This window comes from Stegodyphus dumicola, chromosome 2, assembly GCF_044657685.1.
Source record: "Stegodyphus dumicola isolate Sdum_Otavi_A_Nest chromosome 2, ASM4465768v1".
NCBI classification, from domain to species: domain Eukaryota; kingdom Metazoa; phylum Arthropoda; class Arachnida; order Araneae; family Eresidae; genus Stegodyphus; species Stegodyphus dumicola.
Window position 1 is genome coordinate 92,684,825 of NC_140769.1, and position 23,651 is coordinate 92,708,475.

Below are 23,651 nucleotides of genomic sequence, written 5' to 3' on the forward strand. Positions count from 1 at the left end.
TGAATGGGGGTGCAAGAAATCTGGTGAAAATGGACATTTTGTGAAACGGAGTGTAAGGAAGGGTACCTGGTTTGCTGAAAGTCGTTTGTGTATGGGTGAAATTTTATTAATTTCTTACTACTGGGTGAATAGACTGTCAGTTGACTACTGGATTTCCGATTTAGGAATTAGCAGTAGTACTGCAGCCGATTGGAACTGTTTCTGTAGAGAAGTGTGCGTGGAATTTTGCGAGAATGATATGGGTATGCTTGGTGGTATGGATGTCATTGTTGAAATTGACGAAAACATGCCTTTATTTCGTGAAAACAAAATGGCGTCCAAAAAAAAAAAAAAAAAAAAAAAAAAAAAAAAAAAAAAACTAGCAGGTTGCTGTTGCAGGGTCAGTCGCCAAATTTTCGCCAAATGTTAAGTTACCATAATCCGAAGATTCACCGACCTCCCTTTCAGAAGACATTTCCCAGAAATTCTCAAGCACTGCACGAAATTACCAAATATTAAGCCTGGGGATGGAAATAATAATAATTATTATTCCACCTGCTTCACCTCTCAATGGAACTACAGGTCAGTCTTATAATCATGGACATTGCACCAGCAACTTTTTGTTTGCGCGTCTTTTCAACTCTGTTTTATGTCCAAACATTAACACCTTACATAATGGCGTATTGCTGGTTTATCCAAATTACAATATTTTAAAGTGATTAGTAGTAAATTCACAAAAATTAATTAGTAGATGAATATTTAGATAAATACAAAGATGTAGGCTTTCTGCCTTTACATTTGCCAGGTGCTACACCTTGTTATTTGTTTTTATGAGATTTTTCTCTGTGTAGACATGGAGCATGACTCTTCGTTGCCCATATTTAGTCGTTGAGAAAACCTTTAAGGTTTGTGGCTCCCTGGAGCTGAGAGTGAAAAGCTTTGAGAGAAAAAGTGAAGGGACAGTCTTTCACGTTGTGGCAAGCTTCTGATGAGAAAGATTGAGTACCGGATGGGCAGCTGAGGTTTTGGTGGAAGAACCTTTCGAGATATGAAGGGAGTCGCTCGTGGTTTAGAAAAAAAGGCCTGCTGCAGGTAGCAGTCAGTTTTAAGCTCTTTCATGGAAACTACAGGAGAGATGCTATACGCCTACATGCTGGTATCCAAGAAATCCCAGCGTTCCTGCCAGAGTGCCTTGAAAGCGCTGGAGATCTGGAATTTGGCGACTTCTAAGGAGAGGGTAACCTCAATGTCGATAGAAGTGTGATCTCTGGCTTGCTTTGCCAAGAAATCGGCTCTTTCATTCTCTTTAGTGCCTTGGTGGCCCCTTACGCAGCATAAGGAAACGCGTTTTTATGAAGAGAGTGTGCTCAAGTCTTTTGTTTCTGAGATTAAGACCAAATGATTTTCAACTTTAAACCCTATACAATGATATTCTTTCTATTCCCATCGAAATGCCTAGTACCATTTTCATGATAATTAAACGAATTTTACGTAGGATGTAAAGCAATTCTTTTGACAATCTATTGAACATTTTACGGTTGGTTCATTCATTGGTAATGATAGCATTTCCTGAGTCAGAACCAATAACATTATGTTGAAATTCTTCAATGAATATACTGATAATTTGCAGTTTTAGTTGCTTTAGTTCGGTAATCGTGAGAGTAAACTTTTTACAGAGTGATTCAGAATTCATCATCAATATTCGGTGGGGAGGTAGGGAATAGGAAAAGAAGGAGATTTCGCATAGGAATGCATGGGCGCATATGCCATGTAGTAGGGCAAATGAACCCAGTTCAATGATGGAAAGAAAACATAAAAAGGAAGCAGAAAGGAAAAAAAAAACATTTATTATCTTACATGTAACATTTCTTTGCATCGGTTTCACAGACTTACAAGAAGTGCTCGAACTGCTGACCATGTGCTAGAATGCATGACTCACAACGGTGTTGTATGGACAACCAGACCTTCTGGAATATGCCTGGCATTTACATGCATATCTGCAAGTTCATTCCATGTATACCGGTTCATGTTACTTCTGCAAAGTCACCTAGTCGAATGACGACTGGCTGCACACGTCAAACAGTTGTGCTTATGTATGGAAGTTGTGTACACACAGCGCCCTCTACATCACCATGCGTTCCTCTGCGTGCATACTTCCCTATGTGAAATCTCCTTCTTTTCCTATTCCCTAGCTCCCCAACAAATATTGATGATGAATTCAGAATCACCATGTAGAGAGAATTTTAGACGGAATGTCATTAACATTAAACAGTAAAAATATTTTCTGCGTATACCTTAAGACATAACTTCCAAACTTTGAGAAATAAAATATCTGTTTACATGCTATTCCAAATTCATGAAGTTTTGAGTTTCTAATGGAACAACCTGACATTTCTCATCCGATGACAAACATTCATTAGATTTTCACAGAAACTGCTATAAGATATAGCCTCTAAGGTTACAATTTCTTATTCATATTTAATTTTAATGTTGATATATCTAAAACCATCTTCACGCATAAAATCAATATTTAAGATTTCAAAATCGAGAAATGATTATTCCATTCACCGTTTTTTTGTTAAATCGTTTACTAGGACGCATAATATAATGCCTCTTTAGTCAATGTTTATCCTTGTTTCGAAGAAAGCTCAATTAACTAATCTTCTTTAAGATCAGTATAATGACAGCTTTGTTGATAAGAACTAAAGATACTATCTTGTTTCTTCAAAGAAATTAAGATGCTGGAATAAAATCTCTACAGGGCTCTGAGCCATGAGTTTCAGGAAAATAATGTGTTTCGGGAAAATAATGACCATGAGTTTCAGGAAAATAATAATCTAATACCAGCCATTTTCTTGTTCGGAACATTTTGCAAGAATTTTTAATTTTATTAATAGAAATTTCATGATTATACGTTTCCTTCTTTTTCATATTCTTTAAGTTTTCGTCTGGGAAAACCTAAAGACGTTCATTAGTCTTTTGCTTTTATTATTAATTTATTTATATAACATTTTATTAATATTTTTATTATTTTTATTTCTGTATGGTTGTATTTCGTTATTAAATTGTTAAGGACAATGTGATAAATTAAATGGTTATACATATTATATGATTATTAATAATAACGGCTTAATTCATCATTTTATCCTTAGCATATATATCTATTGCTGAAATGATATCTGTTTCTTTTGATACTTTATGTCTTTGTAATAATAATTTTCTGAAGTTTGTGATGTTCCTTCTTTGTTAGGGAGATTTTTTTTAAAAGTTTTTAAAGCACTCTAAGCTTGTTGTTTCTTAGGTTTGGAATACTTTAGAGCACTTTACGTTTCATCGATCTAGATAAAAATATTTAAAATGATTTATCACGTTATAAAATACCCCGGTAAATCTCTTTGACCGCAAATAAAAATACTATTTTTTTTTTCAGATTTCTTTAATCAAGCATTTCTCAAATGATTTAAAATATCAGTTAGCTATTCTTTTTCAGATTTCAGAATGATACAGTGCAAGTTGCAAATGATACACTTCTTTTCTTACGAAGACTGGATTGTATTAAGTAAAAACTTCATCTTCGAAAGACAATAAATCTTCTCCTATTATATTCTTAGAATACTATTTAATCTATACAGATTAAGTTAGGATTTTATGACTGCACCGCTATAACATACGGAAAGGCTATCAGAATCTTACCACTTAAGACATTTTAACTTTCTGTTTATACACTTAATATGTTTTAACCGATAAAAGTGGATTACGTAGGAAAGAAAAATAGGTTTTTAGTACATCTATTTGAAACACTATCACTACCTTCTAACGAGAAGAAACTTATTTAATTTACATATAAGAGAGTCAAACTGTTAGTTATTAAACGCACGTAATATATATAGATAGATAATAGATAGAAATGCAATCTGTTATATATATATATATATATATATATATATATATAAATATATATATATATAAATAATCTGTTATATATATAACAGATTTGTTATATATATATATATACATATATATATATATATATATATATATATATATATAAGTAATCTATATATATAATAACAGATTACTTTTAGTATATATATAGTATATATATAACAGATTACTTTTTAGTAATTAAATTCACACGAGTCTACTCACTTGGCATGTGAAATAAAACTGCTGCCTGTGGCAACTACCAAGATTCGGAACTAAATAGACCTTACTCACCCTTCGCATTCACGCAAAACTTCTCACGTGATTATTTTGAATTAGTCACCTACCTCCTAATAAATACACCTAACAAACACGTCACTTAAAAGAGTGACCTAACAAATTTCCCTAAAAATAAAAAATAAATAAACCAATTTAAAAAAATCTGAAAGGTTTCAGATTTTAAATTACGTCTAAAGGGGCGTTTTTTTTAACGTTTTGTGTGTTACCTTAATTTATTAAATATCACTTTCTTTGCACTTAAACCATAAAATTCAGTTCAATAGCAATGTCACAAAATAATTCTAAAATGAGCCTATCTTTAGAATTTCCGATACACCGTTCCGCGGTGCAGGAGATAAAAAGTTTTTTTTTTTTTTTTCCCCCGTAGAGTGTTGCTATTGCTTGCTTTTAAATCGTTGAGTCGGTTACTCAAAAATTCGTTAAAGTTTTACAAAATTTGACATCGATAATAAAACAAATTTCAAATTTGGTCTTCCACATGCCCCTATTCGTAGGAGGATTACGTCATTCAAAATTCGATTGCTCTATGTACCGTTGTTTTATCACAATGCGAGAAATATACATATATTTATGCAGATTATTTTTCATTATTTAATTTCTTCAAATATAATGCAGGACTCTAACATTTGGTGGCAATAGTTTGAAAATTGAAACGGACATTTATAGTGATTCAACGCAAACTCACAAAACGAAAACAATAGTCCTTCAGGGACAAAGCCCCTTTGGACTAATAAATAAAATCTGAAAGTTTTCAAATTTTAACTGTCACGCAAAAGGATTTGTCAAGGTATTTTACGCTCTCGTTGAGTTCATAGTGAACCAGTCTTATGTTGCACTTACTCCTGCTAACCAATTTTTTTTTTTTTTTTTGTCTTTTTAGCTTTATTATTGAGCATCATTTTCTTCGCACTTAATCCACATACAGTGCAACAGGAAAATTACAGCGTAGCAACATATGTTTAGAATTTCCGATGCAGTTTTAAGTGTTCGCCTACATATTCCTTTTTCTTTCTTTCAGTCTTTTCTCAGTTCATAATATTGTTACGAATTTTGTACTTAGGTAGGTAATTTTAGTATAATTATAAGTAAAATAGTAGTATTCCTCTTGTAACATGAAAAATCTAAAGAGAAGCTATGCCGGAAAAGTAATAATACAGGGGCAAGTGCATTTAAAATTGAATAAATGGGTATCTCGGTTATTCTGCGTGATATCGCCAAACTGACAATGGTTTGGCGACTTATTTTGTGGCCAAATTTGGCGACAAATCTTTAAAAGTAGCCAAATTAGACGAGCATTTGAATCCGGTCACTGCATCACCGTAATATCTATTGAAATTTAAGTAAGTGTAATTCTGAGAAGCAGAAAGTACTATAAATATCTCAGCTGCCAATAGAAAATTATTTGAGGCCGAAGAGACAGCATCTGCTCTCAGTTACTAGTTATTGTTGTTGCGAGTTGTTAGTTCCGAGTGAACTGAGATATCCGAGTATAAAATAAATTTTTTATTAACCGCTCATCGGACCCATCTGCATTCATTCTGTTACTAACCGGGATGCATGCAACAATATCAATGTTCAGTTTTCTTGCTACGAAACGGCTTTATTTTTATTTAGTCTTTATTATTAACGTTTTGTGTGTAAATTTTATTTTTTCCTTTAATTTTATTTCTAAGCACCCCGTTCTTGGCACTTGCGCCACATAAAATTTAATTCAACTACAAAATCAAAAATTACTTAAAAACAGCATATCTTTAGAATTTTCGGTAGACAGTCTCGCGCGCTGGAGATAATAGCACTGTATTTCGTACACTGATGCTTTGGAATCATCAGGTTTGTTAATCAAAAGTTCGTTAAAATTCGAGTTTCTGGGTGCGCATTTACCAATTAACCATATGGTAAAGGGGTGGTGCCCACGTCCTCCGTCGCATGTCGCATGGGTGCGCATGTTCCGATGGAGTGTTACGTTATTCAAAATTTGATGGCTGTAGGTACCGTCGCTTTTTCCCACAGTGCGGAAACACACACACATTCATGCAGATTCCCGATTATTTAATTTCTTTAAAATAACTCAGGGTGATAATATTTGGTGGCAATAATTTTATAATAATAATAATAATAGTAATAATAACAATATAAGTGATTCTGCTTTAGATAGCGATTCAGCTGAAATCTCGCATCGAGACTAATAGTCCAATTGGACTATAAAGAAGTAAAAAGATAAAAATAAAATCTGAAAGCTTCAGCAGCAATATCACAAAAAAAAAAAAAAAAAAAAAACCTCGCACATAAAATATCTGTGCTTGAAGATACACGTGATGTTAATGTCAATGGAACACTTTGAAATCATTGAGTTTGAGTTTGCTAATCAAAAATTCGTTAAAGTTTTACAAAATATTAAATCAATAATAAAACAAATTCCAAATATGGGCTTCCAAATGCCCATATTCGAGTATAGGACTACGATATTCAAAATTTGATGACTTTAGGTACCATTGTTTTTTCACAAAGCGGGAAACATACATACATCACGCAGATTCTTCATTATTTAATTTCTTTAAGTATAATGCAGGGCTCTAATATTTGGTGGCTCCAATTTGAAAAGTGATTCAGACTTTTATTATGAACCAACGCAAAATGCCAAAACGAAATTATAGCCTTTCTGAACTAGCGCTCCTTTGGGCTAATAAAAAAAATCTGAAAGCTTTCAGTTTTTATGTTATGCCCAAAGGTGCGTTTTTCCATTTACACACACATACACGTTTTAAGAGCATTTAGGTTAACGCCCCTATGGGCTAAAAATATTTTATTTAAAAAGAACACATCTTTAGAATTTCCAATAGACAGTCTCGAGCGCTGGAGATAAGAATATTTTATTCTGTACAGTGTTACTGATGCGCACTTTGAAATCCTTGAGTTTTTTAATCAAATATTAGTGAAAGCTTTACAAAATATGAAATAGATAATAAAACAAATTCTAGCTTCCAGGTGCCCATATTCGGGTAGAGAACTTCGTTATTCAAAATTTGATGGCTCTATGTACTGTTGATTTTTCACTATGTGAGAAATGCTGTTTCGAGACTATTACTACGTCCCTTTTGTCTAAAAAATACATTCTAACATCTATTTACAATTTTGAGATGTAAATGATTTGATTACTATGTTTTGAGAAAGTAACCATGCATTTCAGTACGCCAAGCAGCTGCACGTTGCATACATTTTACTTACAAATTGGATGTCTGTGCTATTACTACTAATACTCGTACTCCGTCATTTACGTAAAGCGATCATTTACGAGTTACCTCGTAGCTTAGCAGGTAAACTCAGTTTATCAACTACGAGTATTCTTGTAGATGGCAGTGAACGTATTACGAAATCTGCTGTAAAGAGAAAAAAAAAAAAAAAACTCTGAAAAGCTAAGCCCATATCCTATAACCTTTTTTGGGAGCCATGTTTAGATGGAAGACATTAAAGTTATTGGCTAAATTTATTCGTAACTGAGGATTTGGATGCAATAATCAGATAAGAGAAAAATGAAAATTTTGAATAAAATAGCTTTGAAGATTTTGATGCGGAATCCAGAATGTAAAATCAGCAAACAATTAGCAAATTTTTAAAACTGCATTTCTAAAATTTAGATTCAATAAATCTTCCAACATTTGATAAAAATGTGCTTTTAGTTTCTATTAAATAAACCACGAATTAGTTTTTAAATACATTTACATGAAAGGTTAGTTACTTGATTGCTGCAGCTGTAAGATATGCAGCCAAAGGAAACAATTTTAAGATTTATAATCATAAAAATCATCTTTTGCACGCACAAATTAATTCCATTCTTTTTGAAACATAAAGCAGTATTAGTTTCCTCGTTCCTGTATCAGTCAAATTGCTTAGTCATTCGATACTCAACAGAATTATATAAGTAAGAGAACCGAAGTCATTATCGTAAAAATGTTGAAAGTGTAACAACCTTGTCCAAATTTGCAAAAAGCAATAAGAAAATGAATTAAATTAAAAAAAAAAAGTGTATCTTCATTAGTACATTAAAAGTACATCGGCGTAACTTCACTACATTTAAAATCTATTAGTTTTATTAACTAGTTTTCAAAACACGCATGTTACATATTTTATCGTAACTAGTCATTAGTTATTTGGTGATGGTGGTAGCAGTGGATGTTTTGGCGCATAACCTTGTAAGGTTCATTTTAATTCCCTAACCCGTTATTTTAAGTTAAATTACTTTTCTATCAAGCCTCATTTCATTCCCCTGCCAGAATGTAAATTTCAAGCCCGCGCGATTTTCAAATTAGATAAAATGAAGGAAAAATTTAAAGAAAGGTTTTGGAAGGTGAAATCAGAGCATGTTCTACCTGCCTGAAAACCACGTTGCAAATTTTGATTTTCTCGATCACAATTTTATGGAGCTGAGTTATTCCTGCCATTAAGCTTGTTTACGCTGAGTTCAGTCAGAACCAGTTTGTGTGATAGTTAAACTGTGAAGCCATAAGCTGTACGTAAACTTAATTAATTTTAAGTTTATTCATTATTTTTTATTTTAAACCAAAAGTTTTGGCGCATCGTAAGTTGATGAGATGCGCCGTCATTGCTTATTTGCAGTGATTTATGTTTCTTAACTTAAAACATTTTTACTTCTGCTTAATACAATCTTATAATTACATTAAAATAAGTTGAAAAGTTGTCATCGAACATTTTAATAAAATTTTTATTTTTGCTACCTGTAGTAATTTTCACATACCTCTAGTGTCTCGACTTGTTAACTGAAGTAACTCTTTCCTACTATCACAATAATTTATTAAATCAGCAATTTTCTTCTTAGAAGAAATTAGTTTTTCTTTCAAAATATTGTAAGATCTGACTGTCTTAGCTACCATAAAATAAACTGGATGTTACTAGGAAACCTGCCGATTTCTCGCACAGGCGTGAATAATACCAGCACAGAAAAAGGTAAAATAAACTTTTTATTATTCGCAAACTCTTAACACAAATGCACGTTCTTCATGCTTACAATAACACCAACACGGTAGAACTTTACAACAATTACACATTAAATTCAAAGATAAAGAGTAGTGCCGGACTAACAACATTAATTTAAGGATTAACTTAATTTAAGGATAACTAAGCTGACCCAACAACCTACCCGGTGATATACTTATTAAATGGTCGAAAAGGCGTATCAGCAACTCAGCGTAACAGCAAGGACAATATACACTGGTTATCATAAATTAAGGAAAAATCACAAAAATAGCAATAACTCCCTCAAAAATAAGCCAAACCGTGTAAAATTTGACTATGTTGCCAAGTAAGAGTAGCTGAGTAAAACTGCGGTATGCAAATTATTGGCGCTGCTTTCGGAATACGTCAGCTGCGAGGAGCATAAAAGTCCATGTTTGAGAGCAAGCTCATATATTTCACTGTGACAGTGACATCATAAATCTGAGATAGCCAATTCGTAACAATGACCTCCAGGCATCATTTGCCTGCAGAACTGCGATGGAGAGCCATTGGGAGACTAGAGGCAGGATAAAGTCAAACAAAAGTGGCCAGATGGCTAAATGTGAGTCCTGTGGTTCATAGACTTTGGAGGCGATTTCAAACCACAGATTCGGCATCTAGGAGGTTCAGTCAACGACGGCCAACTGCTACGACGAGCGCCAATGACTGATATTTGACTTTATGTGCACGCAGGAATAGAACCGCTACTCCGACTCTTTTTAGATCCTCCCTTGCTGCAGCCACCGGAAGGTTCATGTCAACGTCAACTGTGCGTAGAAAAAAGGCTTCACGAAGGTGGTCTGTATGCGAGGCGACCAGCCATTTGTGTGCCGCTCACGTCACGCCATAGGACGGACCGTTTGCAGTAGGCACGGCAACATGTCCACTGGACGCCTGATCAATGGAGGCCGGTTCTCTTTACGGATGAGTACAGGTTTAGTTTAGAAAGCGATAGTACTCGTTATTTGATATGGAGAAAACCTAGAACCCGTTATCATCCGTCAAACATTCGTGAAAGAGATGCATACGGAAAGGCAGTGTCTGTATTTGGGGTGTTATCTCTTTGGGTGGACGCACAGATATCTATGTCTTTCCAAGGGAAACCGTGAATGCTCAAATTTATAGAGATGACATCCTTGATGTTTATGTGCGCCCATATGGCGGGGCAATAGGTGATGCTTTCTTGTTACATGACGACATCGCAAGACCGCACAGGGCTCGCATCATAGATGATTATCTTCAACGGAAAATAATTATGCGCATGGAGTGGCCAGCTCGATCCCTGGACTTGTATCCTATCGAGCACGTTTGAGATGCTTTAGAGAGAGAGACCTCTAGCTGCTCTCAATCCGCCCCCTTAGACCCTTGCCGCGCTTGCAACTGCTTTGCAAGAGCAATGGCTCTCGCTTCCTATGGAACTGATAGACCGCCTAATTGAAAGCATCACACATTGCTGTATGTGCTGTATTGCTTCTAGAGGCGATCATATTCCATATTGAAGGTACTTTTCCTATAGTAAACAGCACCTTCGATTTGTTTATTTTATACATGTGCTAATTTCTTACCCAAATTACTATTTACAATGATTCTGCCTCTAGCCTTGACGCAATCAAAGGTTACAAAAGCAGAAGCCAGTATGTCCAAGAACTTAGAAAAATCCTCCTCAGTCTTCTACCATCAGAAAGGCCATGCCTCACGTGTGTTCCGGCTCACGTGGGCATTAAAGGCAATGAGGAAGCAGACACCCTGGCAAAAGAAGCGGCAAAGGAGGTCTCAAAAACAGAACTGCCAGATAAATTACCTAAGTCTCATCTCAAAAAGATCACTCTAAAACAACTGATAGACAGATGGCAAGACAGATGGGACACAGCAGATACAGGAAGGAGAACATATATGCTCTTCCCAAAAACAACGCTAGAGTTAAATTGCAATAGTGGTGGTCAGACACAGTTTTATACAGGTCATGGCCCATTCCTGACCTATCTGCATAGATTCAGACTGAGTGACACAGAAAGATGTCAATGTGGAGAGGTGGGAGATCCAGACCACTACGTCTTCCACTGCACAAACACGGCACAGTACTTGCCAGTTAAGACCTCGAAGGAGAGAATAAGAAAGCCAAGTCAAGCTTACTGGCCACAATGGGCGGCAAATATGAGAACAAACAAAACAGCAAATAAAAAGCTACAAGCGGTAATCAGCCATTGTCAGAGAAAGTATTCTCTAATACGATGATAAGTGTCCCCAATTAGAAATAATCAAGTGCTTAGCGCTCTGAATTATAAATGTATAAATCACACTAAATCAATCTGATAAGTATGCGGAACACACACCTCGGACCTCTGAACCCAAGACTAACTTAGATAATTAGGACTATGGCAACAACCTGCCTATATTCTTTAAAATGTTTGCTTTTGCAATCAATGTACAGGTCTAGGACTCGCCAAGACCAGATTGAGTCAGTAAAATCTTCAACAGCAATGAGTTTTTTCCTACACTTACTAATCGTGTATTTAAATTACAAGTTTCTGATAAATAGGTTCAAGAAGGGCAAGATCAACTCATGTTATCACCTCAACTTAAGTTTGTGAATGATATTATTATTGGTATGGTATTTTTGCCTTCTTAATTTTAATAAATATTCAACTTTTTATGTAAATTTTAGGGAAGAATTATCTGTATTTATGTGATCAATTGTATGTTTGAATCTCTTCCCTAGTGATCAGCATTACGTGCTTAATTATGTTTTTTATAAATTATGTGCATGTTCTAAGGTGATAAAAGTAACTATGGAATTAATGTAGGTAAGGTTCTCTTTGTAATTATGTATCAGCATTATGTATTCAAGTATTTGGAATCAGATATCAGTTTTACTGAGTATGGTGCTGTACTTTTCTGTTTATGTTCACTTTAAAGTATTCAAGTCTGTATTTATTCCTTCTTTGCATGTACTATGAAGGTCAGTTCGTACTTGGCTAGGATTTAGACTACATAGCATTATTTAATAAACAGTTTTATGTATTATGTTTATCAGTTTTAGTTTTAGTTTTCATGTGTTACGTATGCATTTTTAAGTGTTATGCATGCAGGCATTAGGGATCATCTTTCTGTATTTCTGTACTCAGTATCATGTTAGTTTTTCACTTTAATATTCAGTTTTGTACTTATGTATGTATTATCCTGTCTGCAAGTACTGCGAAAAAAATGTAGGTGAATGGTTCAATTTGTAAAATAACTACAGTTTAAGTATGCGCAAAGAACTAAATTATGCAGGAATTTGTTATCTTGGTGATAACAGGTACACAATCTTTTAAATGTTCTTACATAAGAGTCAGGCACATGGAAAGTAATCCGCGTTAAATTATGTTTCGGCACTAGAGATTTTTTTAATCATTTTTTAATCTCTCTGTGGAATAATTTAATAGGTTACATCTTTCCTCCATGCAGGATCAACGATTTTACAAAAGCCCCATAAATATATGACAGCTGTGTCAGGATTAGCACCCTCAAATAGACACTTAGCAAGTCCAGAAAAGCCACGGCGGTTAATTTTTCAGGCAGAGTCCTCCTATCTTTACTTTATCTAACACAAGTTTCTGTGTATTCTAACAGCGATTCTTAACAGTCTTTTGATTGCTTCTTTGCTTAATTTTAAGTAGTTCCTAACAGGATACTCTTTCCCCGTACAACAATATCCAAGCTTACATGTAGACTTTATGAGGCTCTTAGCCGTCTATTCGGCTGCGTTCCCGGAGCAGGGTGGAGCAGAGGGTGGATGGTTTCTGCTAGGAAGATATCACACTGTGAGGCTAAGGCTAGGTCAGTGGTCTTCCTTGTTGGCGCTCACGGTGTTCGCCGATAACATCGCTGCAAATACATCGCGGACGAAAACGTCGCGGAGAAAACAACGCAAGGCAAAAACGTCGTGCTACAAAACATCGTGGGAGAAAACATCGCAAACAGAAAACATCGCAGTTCTAAAACATCGTGGTACAAAATATCGTCGTCGAAAATAAAGCGGTTCAAAAACTTCGCAGTTTAAAAACATCGTCGTCGAAAATATCGTCGTAAAAAATAAAGTATCTACAAATCATCGCATGACGATAACATCGCAGACATGCTTTTTTCAGGCTTTAATAACTGTAAATGGATATTCCCGTAATGATTTATGAGCGCAAGATGGAAAGAAGGATAATTTTTACTTTCATATTTTTTATTAACTAATAAATTTTTGCTGAAAAAGTAAGAAGGAGACTTAAGCATAGAAAATTAATGCAACTTATAGCACTTAATAGAATTTTAACTAACAAACTAACAAAGTAATATATATAGTAGTAACAAAATAATATATATAGTAGTAACAAAGTAATATATATAGTAACAAAGTAATATTAATAGTTAAATATCAAAGGTCATTAATAAATCATTTTTATAAAGTTTTTACTGGTAATTTTTCATGAAAAGTATTATCTAAAAAAGATTAGAAAAAGGATGTTAAGTAACTGCATAACCTTATTTTTAAAAAAAATTGCTAAGTTAATTTTGAGATTATTTTTTTCAATTTTGATAATCTAATACACTTATAGAGAAAATTATTTCTTGTTTTGTTTCAGTTTATTCTTAAAATGACATTAAAATTTTCATGCACAGCGTGCAGTCAGTTACTTGAATGCTGATTTTTAGTTATGAAGAAAGTCAGCTATATAATATTTCAGTAGATTTTATATTTATTAGATTATGCCAAAGCACACTACGGCTATCTGCTTAAGGAGTGGGATTCCTTTGTGGAGTACATTCTCAGGAACTGGTTCACATGCACATTATACTTCCCGAAAATCTTCATGCAGCTTTTTTTTTTTTTTTTTAGAAATAATGTATACTTGCAGTGAACCTTCTTGGTGACTATCTCCCTCTAAGTTGAACAGTGTTTTTGAGAACAATAAACATTGGTTTTAATCATTACGCAAGTTCACCACATTCACTCAAGATTAAAAAGAATGGAATTTTGAGTAGTCGCTTTAAATAGGATTGCTTACATTTACATTTATATTTAGACCGCCTAGACGGTATAGCGGTTTGAGTCGCCGGGCTGCGATACCAAAGGTCCCGGGTTCGAACCTCGGAGAAGGCAGGATTGTAACTGTCCTTCAATAGGAGACAAATGTTTCCCACCTATAATTAGGTGCCACCGTAATAAAGTGAACATCACTTAGTAGAGGCCAAACCGAAGTCCGCTGAGGGCCGCCATTGGTAGAAGAAAGCTTTTATATTAAGACATTTCTTATAAGCACTTAAGAGTATTTTATTTAAATTTTCATATACATTTTACTCGAAAATTTTGTAATTACTTATTGAACTTACAGTGACAAACTTCCTAAGATAATTTTAATGATTTTCTTTTGTGTTTCTTAATTTTCAGAATATCTAAATTTATGCACTCCAGAAATCTGTAGGGAAATTAAAATTAATATTTCTGAGAGAGAGTCTACTTTGTGGCGATTCTTTGTCCTAAGAATTCTTTACCTTTGAAGTATAGTATTTTTTAGTGTGCTGTAGTTTAGTACAACTTTTAGTGTATTGATTGTGATTCATACTATGTATTAATACTTGTATATACTCAAAACATATGCTTTTTTTGGAGTAATGGATTGCACAGACTCTCTCTTTTTTGTTTATTTTATTGTTGCAACATGTTTAATTCTTATGTAGTGGTGATGATGTGGGAGTGTGAGGAGCTGTATATAGTCCTTATTTATTTTAAATATTGTCCTCATTCATTTCTGTAGTCTTTATTATGTTGCACATTGTCCTTATTTATTTTGGTAATAACCATGGTTTCTTGCTGATCCTGTGACTCAATTATTTTAATGCATGTTATATATTAGTGCATATTTCCCACTAAACATATATTATAAAACTCTATTAATATACGTCTTCAACATATTAAACATGTTTTGGATATAAGAAACACAATTAATTCAAATAGATGCATAAATCTGTGAGTTTTTATGAGCAAAAATTTATAATTTTGCGTGTGATATAGTGCAGAATATCAAAAATAAGGTGTGCAAATATAAAATCTTTAAATGAAAGGAAAAATATTTTTTTTTGAGGACTTAAATACATTTAACAAATGGCATTTGAAGAAGATGATTTTACTGGTTGAAATCTGAATAACTAAATACTGAAAATTTATAAAACATCTTAAATTGTTTAACCCTTTCAATCCAAATTTATCTGTTTCAACTGACTTGATTTTTTTTATGCCTTCTTGGTAATTATCACAAATGACACAAATCACACTAACAGAAATTGACAGTCTGTCACTAAGCCTCTATAAGAAGATGCGCGCAACAATTTTGTAATGGGGATGTTAAAAATGATGCCTGCTACCAGTGGGACATCTACTATGTAGTAAATTAATGCGTTTAATTCTGTCTAGGTTTCTTTAAACATCTACTGGGACTTAACCCATTGGGACTGAAAGGGTTAAGGGAGAGACTTAAATGCTGTATTTCACCGCACTTAAAATTTTCAGAATATTGATTTATGAGTTTTTTACAAAAGTTCATTTTTTAATAAATGATTACATTTCATATTCAGTTATTCATAAAATGAAATTTTTTCTTTCATTAATAGTGGTAGTATATATTTGTTTCGAAAGAAAATGAGAATTAGGATTTGCCTGGGAATTGTAGCAATCTGTATGCAAGATGAAAGCAATTAAGAACTTTTCTGGAAACTAACGCTTGAAGGTCTTAGTTTTGAGTATTGAGTTTAAAAACAAGTTAAGTGGCTGAACTCAGGGGAGGGCGGATGAATTACAGCTATTTATACTATTGGGGAGAGTCAACCATTAGTTAACATCCGTGAGAACGGGTGTTTCGTTCAAGCCTTACTCCAGGGTCCTGTCCCCTCTGGCCGCTGAAGGCTATTTGGTTAATAAAAGACAGCTGAAAATTTCGGTCATTACTGATGATGGTCCATGTAGAGACAGAAATAGCATTTCTTAACTTCTTAGTATTTGTGTGTTTTACATCTACCATGCAGTTTAAAAAGAGAACCCAGAAAAGTTTAGAGTTCAAACGTGTTTAGATCGCCCTTACTTGTTTGTTTTTGAAAAAAGGTCCTTTGCCTCTTTTGCATATAAGTATTCATACATACAGATTTATTTAATTACTATATAATTTCATCAATGAATTATATTAAAAATATAGATTTAATTAACATTTTCCTTTCTTTTTTGGCCAAAGTTCAACGATACGAATAATGAATAATCCAAAATTTTAAACTTTTTCCAATAAAATTACATATCTACGTAGTTCGATTAAGGAGGCGAAACTCTACGATTATACGTATGATGAAAACATCATAAATTCAAACTTTGTCGCTGAGAATGGAAAATATTTAAAATCTGAGGAACAAGATTTTCCAAAATTAAATAGTTTTTTTAATTATATAAACTTTAAGCAGTGTCTTTTCAGAACTGTGCATTATGCATTTATTTATTTTTTTAAAATTTCTTTATTATTATATACTTCTTCAGACCAATAAGAGAAATATACAAATTTTCCCGAAATATGTTTTAATCTGTCAAAACAACTTTAAAAATTTGGTGTCCGGTCTTTAAACACAAAAATTATAAAATTTCCTTTTACAATTTAATGTATTTAAGGAATAAAACTTTAGTTTATGTAAATAAGGAGAATAATATAAATACGAAGAAATGAAAAAATATAAGTGCTTTACAAGTAAATGAAATTGGTATAATGCTTTTAAAAGCACTGTGGTTTTTTTTCCAGTTCCGCTTTCCGAAATGTTTCATTAATTCCCCTTTGCTTCCGATCGCTCAACAAACGCACACACGACTGTCTTTCTTTATGTCTCGTGATCACAACGTCTGTTCTTGTACGATTAAATTTACATAATAACAGGACCGAGTAATTCTAAATTAAAATGTAATCTTAATTATCTAATTAATCTTAATTCTAAATTAAAATGTAATCTTTAAAAAATTTATACAAAATGAAATTTAGAATTGTACACAGCCCCTTAAAGAATAAAATATCATATATTTCACATCTACTGCCTAGAAACAGCATCTACAGCTTTACTGACTGGGAGGTTACTTGGCCAGAGCGGACGTGGCCAGAGCGGACAGTGGTTACAGCGGACACTGCGAAACTCATCGTGGTCAGAGCGAACACATTTTTTTCCCCATCATGGAACAGATAAAGGATGCAGATAAATAAGTAAATAAATACTTTTAAAAATCACAAATATAGTTTAAAACAGTATTTTAAGTGGCAAATCTCTTTCACGTGGGATAACGTTTTTTTCACCGAAGTTTTCTGTTTTTGCACTCGATTATCGAATTACAAGGATAAATACATTTTTGCCAATCAAATTTAATTATTTATATTAAATTGTTAAGATATTATAGTGCAAATGCATTTTAAACATAGCAAAATGTAATAAAAATAAAAACTTTCAGAGAAATATTTTAAAATGAATAGTACTCCAGGGATTTAAAAATGAATAGTACCCAGGATGAACGAACTCCAGGGATTTTGTGGAAAACTGTATTTTAGAGTCAAATAAATATTAGAACAGATGCAACTGCCATAAAATTAATTAGTTTCATTAATGTAAGTAAAAATAAATACTAAAAGTAAAATATATAAAACAGATACAAGTAAATAAAAGAAAAATAAATACAAGTAAATGAATACTAATTAACCTTTATTATAAAGGCATAAATATCATTTACCATTGGATTTAGTCCAACCTAGTTACAAAACTTAAAGATTTCAAACATTTTTCTAAATTGTTTGATGTTTCGAATTCCTTAAGGGTGTTTTCAATTCTTTCATCCAATTTTACGTATGCTTTTTTCCTTTTTATTCCAGGGTCGCCTAATTCTCTGGATTTCAAATTAAAAGACACTTTTTGTGTTTCTTCTTTTAGTATTCTGACTAATAAGTGGACATTAGGCTGGTTTCTGCCAGTGATTGCATTTAATTTGGAATTCCACCCTTCAACAGAATTATTTGTCCTATGACGCTGTCCATATACGTTCCATACTTTAATGGGCATATTTGGATTGTCCATCCACTGCTCGACAAAATAATCAATGAATGTGGTAAGTTTGTCAATGCTAAAAGCTTTTTCCCATACAATGCTCCAAGCATCATCTATGTGTTCCATTGGCAAGTAAGCTAATGCAGAAATCATTCTACAAACATTTCTTATATCTTCGTTCTCTTTATATTCCTTTACTAGACCCACTTCTTGTATCTTATGCCACAAACATTGATTAAAATGAAAGTTACAACCGGAAATAGTCGAACTGGGAAATTCTAACTTACAACTATTGATGGTTGCGGCTTCAAAATCCAATTTTATAATGTCCGGCTTCCACTTAGGGCATCAACGTTTCACTTCCTGAAGCATTGCAATGTAAGTTGCTTGTCTCTTACCAGGCAGAAATGCAAAAAGCGCTGGGTAAACGTTGGTCTCAGTTGCTGTACTCCTTAAATCGACGTGTATTGTATATATTTGAGCAAATTGTTTCGGACAACTTTTAAATGTTCCATCTAAGAAAAAAGTCTTTCCATTTTCCAAAAGGTGCAGAGATTCTTCTCCTCCAAATACTAAAATCCTGTTACCTTGGTCATTTTGAAAGTCTAAGCGAAGAAAGTTTTCTCCATTAGAAAGCAAAAGTGTATCGTTTGCAAACTGAATGTCATTGGCATTTTGGGGATTTTGAAGAGCTCCCAAAGCCTTTCTCCTCTCCTTACATAAAGCAGTTTTGGCATTGGAGTATGTCGGTATTTTAGCAACGAAATCATAACCTTTCTGATATAATTCTGAAAGTTCTTCTTGAAATATCTGGGGAACGGGAACTGATGTTTCTTCTCGGACTCTTTTTCTGCAAGTCTCTAACTTCCTTTTAACTTCGATCTCAGCAACGTTGGGCGGGCAGGAATGTTCAGTTTTCTTCAGTACTTCGTACTGAAAATTTGTCTTCACATTTCCTTTACAATGATGTGTCTTTTCTTTTACACATACCCAACTCATTCCTAATTTATTTTTTCGGTGTAAACGGTGTGGGTAATCATCTACAACTAAACATTCTTTTCCTTTTTTTTTTTTTTTTGTAGAGAGTAATTTTGCTGAAATGGGTTCCATCACAGATTTTATCGACGATATAAAACGACATACACACTTCAGGATCGAACATCTACTGAGAAAATGAGAAAGGCCTTCTCTCTCAAAAGTATCGGCTTATCTCTACAGCAGGTGCAAAGCTCGAAACTACACAATAGATCATATTTGACTGATTAGGGAAATAACACAACAGGTGCAAGAATGTCCGCTCTGCCCACCCAGCTCCCCTCACGTGTCCGCTGTAACCACTGTCCGCTCTGACCACGTCCGCTCTAGCCACACCACCGACTGGGAATATCATTTTACGGATTATTATTAACTAGGAGTATGATATACGACTTTAAGAATTGGGAATATGATTTGGCCTTTACGACGAACTGTTAAAAAAATAATCGACGTAACCTCTACATTGATAAGCATAATGCACAATGTTCCAAAGACCTAGTTTAAATTTATATGTGATTATGAACATAACACAATCGTATGATTAATTCTATTCACTTTAAGTATCTTTTATAGAATATTTCACATTTAGTACATTTGTATAACATATTTCATTAAACGTAAGGCAATTTTCTTATGTAAAAGCTAAATAACGTTCATTAATTTTAAAAGTTATATAAACTTGTGGTGATATTTATGATATGACACTAAATAGTTTGCTATAAGATTTGGAAAAATAAGAAAATAGCCATACATTTTCTAGAAACATTTAATTTTTTCTGGAAACATGTTTACTGGAACATTTTTTCCAGGAAAAATTTTCAGGGACATTTTTTTTAACACCGTGCGTAATAACAGTACCGTGTGCAATAAATTTTCGTTATGATAATTTTTTATGAAATAATACAGTTGTCCATTTATCCGCAACTCCTGTTATGTTCACTTCAAGTATACATTATTTCTAAAAAACAAAAAAAAACAAAACAAAAAAAAAAAAAAAAAAAAAAAAAAAGCTGCATGAAGATTTTTGTGATTTTCCTAAAGTATAATGTGCATATGAACCAGTTCCTGAGAATGTACTCCACAAAGGAATCCCACCCCCTTAAGCAGATAGCCGTAGTGTGCTTTGGTATAATCTAATAAATCCAAATCCTACTGAAATATTATGCATAGCTGATTTTCTTCATAACTAACAAATCGTCATTCAAGTAACTGACTGCACGCTGTGCATGGAAATTTTAATGGCATTTTAAGAATAAACTGAAACAAAACAAGAAATAATTTTCGCTATAAGAGTATAGGACTAACAAAAGTGAAGAAAATAATCTCAAAATTAACTTAGCAATTTTTTTATAAATAAGGTCATGCAGTTATTTACCTTCCTTTTTATAATCTTTTTTTAGATAATACTTTTCATAAAAAGTTACCAGTAAAAACTTTATAAAAATGATTTATTAATGACCATTGTTAGTTAACTATGTTGGTTTAAAATTCTATTAAGTGCTATAAGTTGCGTTTGTTTTCTATGCTTAAGTCTCCTTCTTACTTTTTCAGCTAAAATTTATTAGTTAATAAAAAATATGAAAGTAAAAATTATCCTTCTTTCCATCTTGCGCTCATAAATCATTACGAGAATATCCATTTACAGTTATTAAAGCCTGAAAAAAGCATGTCTGCGATGTTATCGTCATGCGATGATTTGTATATACTTTATTTTTTACCACGATATTTTCGACGATGATGTTTTTAAACTGCGAATTTTTTGAACCGCTTTATTTTCGACGACGATATTTTGTACGACGATGTTTTAGAACTGCGATGTTTTCTGTTTGCGATGTTTTCTCCCACGATGTTTTGTAGCACGACGTTTTCGCCTTGCGTTGTTTTCTCCGCGACGTTTTCGTCCGCGATGTTTTTGGCGCGATGTTTTCGGCTGTAACCGGCGCTCATTCACTCACTACCATATTTGTCTGGTAAGTTCTTTTTATGTTATTTGATACCTTACTATATGCTGTATATTGTGGGTAAGTTTCTTTAAATTCAACATGTAACTTTTTCAGTAATCGTGATTTTTATGATTTTTCCTTAATTTACATTCATGTCCATAAATTAAGGATAATGCAAAATCAGGGAAAGGAAGAGTTAGAAGCAAAACAAATTTGACTTATTTGTAAAGCTTATTTATTAAAAAAAGGGTAAAGAGCAAAAAAAGATGCTATATGTTTGATATTATTAAAAAAATTAGCTATTTTTTCTCCCTGGAGCAAATTTAAAAAAAAAAAAAAAAAAAAAAAAAAACATATTTACAAAAAACCAATATTACATGGTTGGTATGATTGTTAATACATTGTATGTATCCCAGACGATGTAATACAGTCAGTACAACGCCTAGGCATGCTGAGTATCAAATTATCGATCTGATCTTGGGGGATATTACACCACTCAAAAAGGAATGCTTTCCGAAGTTCCGGTAGACATATAGGAGGGGGTTGACGGGCTGCAACTCGTCGGCCAAGCATGTCTCACACGTGCTCCACTGGATTCAAGTCAGGTGAAAATGCTGGCCAGTCCATACGGGTGATATCCTTCGACTAATGGCATTAGCTTACGATGTTTGCACGGTGAGGACGGGCGTTGTCATCCATACACACAAATTGTGCGCCCATGGCGCCCCGAAACAAACGTACATATTGTTCCAGAATGACGTCCTGATAGATTTCGCTTGTAATGGTTTCAATTTGAACATGCGGGTCAGTTCTGGAACCCAGAATAATTACCCCCCAAACGAGCACTCCTGCACCACCGTAACGGTGTCGTTCAATGATGTTTTCTTGGTCGTAACGGGTACCTGGAGCTCTCCATGTGAAAGTCCGGAATCAGACTGCAAGCTAAACCTGGACTCGTCTAAAAACATCACACAAGCCCACTGTTGCGGTGTCCACAATTCATGCTCTCTGCTCCAGGCTAACCGCAGGCGACAGTGAGTTGCAGTAAGTGGAACGCATCTGACAGGTCTACGAGCATATAGACCAATCTGCCCTAAGCGTCTGTACACGGTCTGCCTTGAAATTGTAGTACCAGTGGCTGAAGAGAACTGACGAGACAGGTCTGAGGCTGTGCTCTGCCAGTTTCTTTTGGCAGTAACTGCCAAATACCGGTCCTCATTCTGCGTTGTAACTCTGCGGCGACTTGTGCTGTAACGTCTACTCACATTACAATCATCTTGGAATCGTTGCCAAAGCCTGGAGATGACACTCTGGGCAATTCCAAGTTCGTCTAATACTTCCAGTTTTGTACGCCCACATTCCAGACGCCCGATAATTCTACCACGTAAAAAATCATCCAAATGCGTCCTTTGTGTCATAACTATTCGGTTATTGCACTGAAATGCTTATAAAGCGCCTGCAAACAATTTTACTTCTTTGCCTGTATTCCTTACATATCACTCTCTTACACTCTCGTCATTGTGACGTACCATCGGTGTCATCTGGTTACTTCCTGAAATTTGCATATGATTCTTGAAGATGTGTGTAGTGATTTTACAGGTGATATATTTATTTTAGAGTTCGATTTCCGCGTGACTCCGAATTATCCTTAATTTGTGGACATGAGTGTATGATAACCAGTGTAGTAACTTGCCCTGGCTAGTGAAATCCTGCTCTGAATAAACTATGCGTTCCGTCTGATTTTATATTCACTTCACTTAACTTTAAATTTCCATCCTGGCGAGGAAGAAATGAGATTTTCAGGAAAGGTACCAAACTTAAAATAATTTATCATGCAAACTAAGGGAAACCCTACGCTATAGCAGGAAAAAAAGGGTGTCTTATTTTAGAAGACCACTTAAAAATAGCTGACACATTATCTTTTGCAAGCTCCTTTCGTTTTTGAGCTCCTTCGAGGTCTTAACTAGCAAGTATGCTACACAACTTGGAAGTTCTTGCCGCTGCGGAGGTAATTAATTATATTTACCAAGCATTTTGATTAAATTGATCCTGATCAGGCAAATCAACTAACTTGATTATTACTTTGATAAATTTTTATAAAAATTTTAAATGAATTAGAAATATCTTTACATAGGTACTTTTACATTAAGTATTTTTAGAAGTACGAAAATATGGAATAAAGATACATCATTGGACTAACCTTATATAAAATTATAAAAGATTGCATTAATATAATATTGTGAGAAGAAGCAGTATTCCATTCAAAATAAACCATAGTTTATTGTTCTCTATACTAGCCGCTAGTGTAGGCTAGAGACCTAAAATAATAATTATAAAAAGAGAAAATATATAATGATGAATCCATCTTTAATGAGTCCA

At 33.8% G+C, this 23,651-nt stretch overlaps 1 protein-coding gene across 1 annotated transcript in view; it reads left to right on the top strand.

The window, feature by feature from the left end:
• LOC146998517 (glutamate receptor-like) overlaps positions 1-23,651 on the top strand; it is a 98,028-nt gene that overhangs the window by 23,398 nt on the left and 50,979 nt on the right. The window lies entirely within an intron of this gene.